We start from the raw sequence: 7188 nt of genomic DNA, 5'->3' as shown, positions 1-7188 counted from the left end.
ACCCTTTTCTTTTATAGATTTCTTTGCCTCTTGCATATCTTCAGTACTGAGAAATAGAATACCCCTTTTCTTCGGAGTTGGCTTAGGAGTTGGCTCAGGAAGTGTCCAATCATTATCATTACTCAACATATTATTCAATAGCAATTCAGCTCGATCAATAGTTCTTTTCCTGAAAACACAACCAGCACAACTATCCAGGTGGTCTATGGAAGCATCGGTTAGTCCATTATAAAAGATATCAAGTATTTCATTTTTCTTGAGAGGATGATCCAGGCAAAGCATTAAGTAATCGGAGAGCCTCCCCCAAGCTTGTGGAGACTCTCTCTTCAATTTGCACAAAATTATATATTCCCTTAAGGCAGCTTGTTTCTTTATGACGGGGAACATTTAGCAGAGAAGTAATAAATCATAATCCTGGGACTACGCACACGACCAGGATCAAGAGAATTAAACCATATTTTAGCATCACCTTTAATGAGAACGGAAATAACTTAGGATATAGATAGTAAAACGAATTTTTTCCTCATTAGTCGAATAGGGTGGCTATATCATTCAGTTTAGTAAGATGTGCCACAAACAGTTTCAAATTCATAGCCATAAAAAAGGATCAGAATTCACCAAAGTATATTATCTCAGGATCGACAGAAAAAATCATAATCCTTATCAGAGATACAGATAGGTGAAATAGCAAAAGCAAGGTCATATTTCATTTCTAGCATTCAAAGATTTTTTTCTTCAGCTTGCTAACAATTTCTTAAGCATCATATCTATCTTTGCAAGATAAAAGGCTCTAGCCAGTTTCTTCATCCACATAACCCTCAGGTACATTAGCAATTCATATCTAGGGGGAGAATCTCATCATCACCTTTCATCAATATTATTAGTTACAATAATTTCATTCTCTCTAACCCTAGCAAGTTTGTTCCATCAAGAAAAATTCCCTAATGGAACTAGTATTATCAAGCATAAAGTAGTTTCATCATGAGTATCATGCAAAGCAGAAGTGGCATCATCTATAACATGTGACATATTAGAATGAATAGCAGGTGTAGGTGTGACGCCCCGAGACCGTTGCGCCAGGTGTCTTCCAGTTACTCGCCGTCGTTGCCATGTAATTCGCTTGCGTGTTGCATATTGCCATGTCATCATGTGCATTGCATCATCATGTTTTCAAAACTTGCATCTGTCCCGGTCTCCCAGTTCCTTTCGTTGTCCGTTCTGAGCCCAGACACACTTGCACGCGCCCGCGGCGCGTCCGAAATATTATTTTATAAGTGGCCGGAAAATGTTCTCGGAATGGGTTAAAAGTTGGCATGCGGTGTTGTTATAGTGTAGATAGGCCGCCTGCCAAGTTTCATCGCATTTGGAGTTCGTTTGATGCCCCAACGATTAACTATAGCGGCAGTATAGCCGGTCTTTTCGTCAGACATTTTCGGTCTCCGTAAACCATGCTGGGCTGCATTTCTCCCCTCTTCTGTCAGACCAACCCGCTCTCCATAGTCCACCTAGACCCATCCTACCCCTCTCTGCTCAGTGCATCGAACCCCTCGCGCGCGTCCGGAAGTTGTCCCGGACCCGACCCAGACAGTCATCACCGTTGTGTCCGGATCGACCCCAAACATCTACAAAACGTCTTTGTTTTGTTAATTGGACTTCCTAACATATTTTTTTCGTCCGTCCGATTAAGATCGGAGGGACGAGATAGCCCTTAACCTATTTCACCTGATGTATATATTTGGTCCAACCCTAAAAATTAGGAGGTCTGTCCTATCCACCCTCCTGCCCGCCGCCACCTACCTACCCTCTCCCTCTCGGGATCCATCCTCTCCTCAATTTCAGCGCCACGCCAATCATCGTCCCCGACCACCGAGCTCCACTCGATCCCTCTCCTTCCCGGTACATGGGCATGCCGCCGCCGCCTGTAGCTTCCTTGCGCTCGTTGGTCCAGCGCGCCCGTGCCGAGGGCCTCCTTTGCCCGAGCATCACCTCTCCTGCAGCCGAACCCCTTCCTCGCGCGTTCGTCTCCTCTGCTGATCCGCCGTCGTGCCCTCTGCCATAGAGTTCACCTCCATCGTCAGCAGCGGCCCCGAGCCTCGATCTGAGTCATCGTCGGCGCGCCACTGCCGGAGCACCAGCAGGCCCTGTCCAGCGCCCCTGCTTCTTTCCTTCATCTCCCTCGCTGCTCCCTCTGTCTCACCCATTTCTCTCCCTCTCTCTGTTCTTTGTAAAAACGCCATCGTCTGAGGAGCTCCTCTCCTGCGACGTCTTCATCCTCGCCGAGCCTCGCCATGGATGTCGCCGCCCTGTGCCTCGTCCGCCTCGCCGGGTTCCTCGCCAAGTCCCGCGTCGTCCTTTGCTTTGCCCTGCCGCCGCGCCTTCATTCTGTCTCCTGGTGAAGGAGACGACCAGCAGCCAAGCCGCATCAGGCGACGACCGCCTCGCTGCATTGACCGCGTCCCGATCCAGCGCCTAGGCCTCTCCAGCCGCAGCGCCCCAAGGCCCAAGCCGCTCCCCTCGTGCGTCGTTAAGACCCGATGTGAGCAGCTCCCCGCGGCTGGTCCAGATCTCAGTTTCGGCCCGTTTCGTGTTTTTTCCCCATAGAACGGTTTTCCTAATTATCCAGGGAATTGCAGTTTTGCAGAAAAGCCCCTGTTCTTCATGCATATAATAACTCTCAAATGGTGCATCGGATTAAAATGTTTTATATATGAAAAATTCCTTGAATTTTGTCTAGTTTAATAATATACAACTTTCATCCATGTTTGAAATGTTTAAAATGTTGTTTGATTAAAATTTGCTCCTATGTCATGTTAAAATGCTTTAATTCATAACTAAATAACCGTAGCTCCAAACCTAACAAACTTTATATGTAAATGTGGTAGAAAAATGCCTAGTTTAACATGGTGGCATTGCTTTGCATGTTTAACAACTCTAAAATTGTGTTTAGGGCAGAACAGTACCAAATCCATAAATTGCACATCAGGACTTTTGCGGACTTGTTGTTTGATGTTTCCGGCCTCATTTAAACTTGCCTAAACACTACTAGGGAAAAGCCTATACATAAAATTTTACCAGTAGCGCTGTACAAAATCAAGCGCTGCTGCTACTTAGTAGCAGCGCGCGTAAATAAACCGCGCTACTGCTATGACTTTAGCAGTAGCGCGTACTAGCGAAAAGCGCTGCTGCTACGTTTGAACTGGGCGCACATGGCTAGCCCAACCTAGCAGTAGCACGTATAATGGCCCAGCGCTACTGCTAATCTCCTTAGCTGCAGTGCGCTTACGTGTAAAGCGCTGCTGCTAACGGAAATAAAATAAAGTGAAAAACAAGTAGAAAAGTAAATGAAAATGAAAGAAATAGAAAAAGGAGAAAGGGAAAAAAATAAAATGTAAAGAAAAAAAAAGAAAAAAGGGAAAAAAGGAGAAAGGAATAGCAGTAGCGGGTTTCCGTAAACGCGCTATAGCTAACTTAGCTATAGCGCGTTTCCGGAAAGGCGCTACCGTTACGTTTCACTTAAACAGCGGTTTCCCCCCACCCCACCCCCCGGCCACCAATTCTTCGCCAAATCGTCCCTCGCCCTCACCGCCGTCTCCTCACCGCCGCCGCCCGAGGCCGCCCTCAGCCTCACCGCCGCCGCCCGAGGCCACCCTCAGCCTCACCGCCGCCGCCCGAGGTCGCCCTCAGCCTCACCGCCACCGCCCGAGGCCGCCCTCAGCCTCACAGCCGCCGCCCAAGGCCGCCCTCCACGTCACCGTTAACGCCCTCCACCTCACCGCCGCCCGAGCCCGCCCAGGACCGCCCTTGCCCGTGCCCAAGCCCGCCCTCTCCGCCCCTGCCTCCGTCACCGAGCACCTCCCCGCCACCGTCTCTCCCTTCTCTGTAAGTCCCCCACCCCTCCTCCTCACTCATCTCTCTCTGTATTTTAGAGAAAAATTTAGATGTTAATTAGATGTTTTTCAGTTAGGGCACTAGAGTTTTGCTAGGTTAATTAGGTTAGTAGTGCTGCTAGTAGTATTGGTACAGTAGGTTAATTAGGTGATGTTAAATGAATAACCTAAATGAATGAAATTAGTAGTTAACTGAATTTTTTTCCTTTCATCATTATAGAGCACTAAAGTTAACTGAATTTTGTTCTATTAGTAGTTAAATGAATTTTATTCTACACTTTGTTTTGAATTAGCTTGCGAAATTTGGACATGTGGTTGCTCGTGTACATTTGGACACTGTTTGCAGGGAATGATGCTTAGTGGCCTATGTTTTGCCGGAATGTTGATTCATTTCTTTTCCGGCAAATTTCAGGTTCTCGATTTGTCCACTTTTTAGCAAAGCTCATGCCGAAATTTTCCGTGAATTTCGGCATGACTTGTGCTACAAACTAGGACATATCGAGTGCCCATGATTTGCCGCACCAGGAAGGAGTCAACATTCCTGCAAAACAATAGGCCTTTTTATGTCATTATTCATTTTATTAGGTCTAGAATTAATTGACTATATTTAATCATAGGAAACATGGCTAGCAACGACGAAGGACAGGGTTCTGGTGATTGCGATGACGCATGGACGCGTACATATTGAAACAACAACCGGTGGATACTCGACCGTCGTATGGACGCGTGCATGGTGTCGGAGACGGCGCCACGTGGAAGAAGTACTACCGTGAGACCACAGAGGAGAGAAAGGAAAGACGGAGATTAAATGAAGAAAACATCGACAAGAGGGTTGAGATTGCGGTTGAGAAGAAATCAACTGAGACAGTCGCAACAGTGGTAGCTGCCGCAAAACAGGTGGCTTTAGATATTTCTACTACCTTGGTTCCGGCCGTTTTCAATTGGACTAGGCAAGATCCAAAAAAAGATGCAGCGGACTTTCCCCTTGCTGACTTCTTGGCGGGGAGCAGCTCGACTAGCGTTGCACCAGCACCTGCAGCTGCACCTGCTCCCGCACCGGCTCCCGCACCGGACGTCCTAGGCGGTGCTTCGTCTTTGGCTGAGCTCGACGCCCTCACGGTATCTGTCACACCGACCCCCTTAAATATAAATGTATAATCTCCCGTTTTCGTTGCCTTTCGAATGTCTCACGTCGCAGACTTTTCTTTGCAGGCCGACGAAACCCCGTGCACCATATTGTACACCATCGGCGACCAGAAGGTGGACGTGGGGAAGGCAACGATAATGGAGCCGAAGGAACCATTGTTCCACAGCCGGCTGATCCCCCCAAACGTCTTCAAGGTTTCCGTGGCCAGTGTCAAACCAGGCCACGAGAATTTGCCTCCTCCAGTACTACTGGGGGATGACGACGAGACACCGGGGCGGCTTGGTGATTGTTGCAATGCTGGGTGGGTCCTGTTGTGGCCAAAGAGTCTGCTTTGTCTGGAGGCGGCCGGGAGCACACCCACGAGCACGCAGCCTCAGCAAGGTATGAACATCAACACCCCACCTACCCAATTATCGTCGGGTGTCGGGTTGGGTGATAGCGGACGGGGTAAGAAGGAGGCTCCATTAGTCGCTGATGACGTCGCCATGGATGAGGATGAGGACGACGATGGCGCTGCTGAACAGTATGTCTATACTGGCGCCTCCTTAGGGTTTGAGCGTCATGAGTCGGTGCCTGAATTACCGTCTCAACATATTATGGACGACCTTCCGGTGGTAAAGAAGTTTAGGAAGAGAGCGAGGAAAGCCAAAAAAGCTGTTTCTATGATCCAGCCGCCTCAGCAGCCTCGGCTTCAGGACCGTATAGATATCCCCAGTGCGGATAAATGGCATATCCCCGGTCAACCAATCCTACCTGCAACAGCGCTACGGGCCAGATTCAGCGATCTAAAGAGACTTCATGACGATGTGCTGCGGGTAGAGAAAGACCTCATCGCCTCGAAAGATCCAGGATACCCACTCTACGTGGTTAACGTTCCGCGGCAAATGTCGTACGTCGACAGCTTCCCGCGGATAAGTTCTTCCTCCGACTCGATTACATATTCGACATGTTTCACGTGAAGAAGCTGGATTTTACGTTTGTCCGCCTTTATGCCTTGCACATGAACTACATCATCGGGGTTGAGCAGATATCTCATATCTGTGTCGCTGACCCATACTACATGCACGAGGGCTTCTTGGGAGTCTGCGCAAATCACCGTGAATACGCGAGGGATTACATCGTCAGTTTCATGCTCACCAATAAGGACAAGGGGGCGATTCTCGTGCCTTATCATCCCGTGTAAGTCATCCACGCTAATATCCTTCCTTCGATTTCAATTATTCATTTGCACGGTGGAGGCTAATTAATTTGAGGACTTATTTTGCGCAGCGGCGGGCGCGCCATCCTCATCATCCTCTACCCCCGATTCTCCCACGCTCTTTACTTGGACACGTCGAAGAACATTCACAAAAAGGATTACACCCACATCAAGGATGTTCTCGACAGTGCTATGTATCACTACCAATCACTGGGTGGAGAGGTCAGGGACAAGAATATGAGGGGCGGCAGGGTCGCCTTCGGCCATAAGACCAACATCTGCTGCATCCATCAACCGGACGATTCTCTTAATGATGGATCCTATGTCCTACACCACATGCTGGAGTACAGACGGGATCACCAGAACCTTCACATGGCACCTTCTTCCGGCGATGCCCATATTCTGCAATGGGCAAAGGACATAGGAGACATTGAGGATCATCGACTTCGAGCTGAGTTCTATAACATCCAGCGCGAACTTGCCCAAATTATCATGAAGGAGGTCGTCGGAAAAACAGGGATGTTCTACGGAGAAGGACAAATGTCGCGGGAAGACATCCGAACATGGATAGCCTCTCAGCGTCTCGACCTGAAGCCTTTCACTAGGCTCGGGGACTATCTCCCTGACTTGGATGGATGGAACGACATGTTGGAGTGATTGTCGATATATGACAATGTGTCCGTTTAGTCCATACTTTCTGTATGACAAAACTTTGAGTTATGCACGGTGAAACTTTATTTGTGATGTAATTAAACCGTCCTCCTCCTCGACTAGCGAAAATCACTCTAGTTAGGGTATTTTGGGGTACGATGAACTTTGTTATTTATGCTTATGATATGTTGTTTTTATTTTTGCTAAGTCTGTCTCTTTCTGTTGCTCAACTATATATGTTGCATATCATCGACTCATGTGATGATGCAGGTGCATAGATCATAGATGGCGAAGAAGTGCTATGC

This window comes from Triticum urartu, chromosome 3, assembly GCF_003073215.2.
Source record: "Triticum urartu cultivar G1812 chromosome 3, Tu2.1, whole genome shotgun sequence".
Classification (NCBI taxonomy): Eukaryota; Viridiplantae; Streptophyta; class Magnoliopsida; order Poales; family Poaceae; genus Triticum; species Triticum urartu.
The sequence above is the reverse complement of the archived record's forward strand: the minus strand, read 5'-3'. Positions refer to the sequence as shown.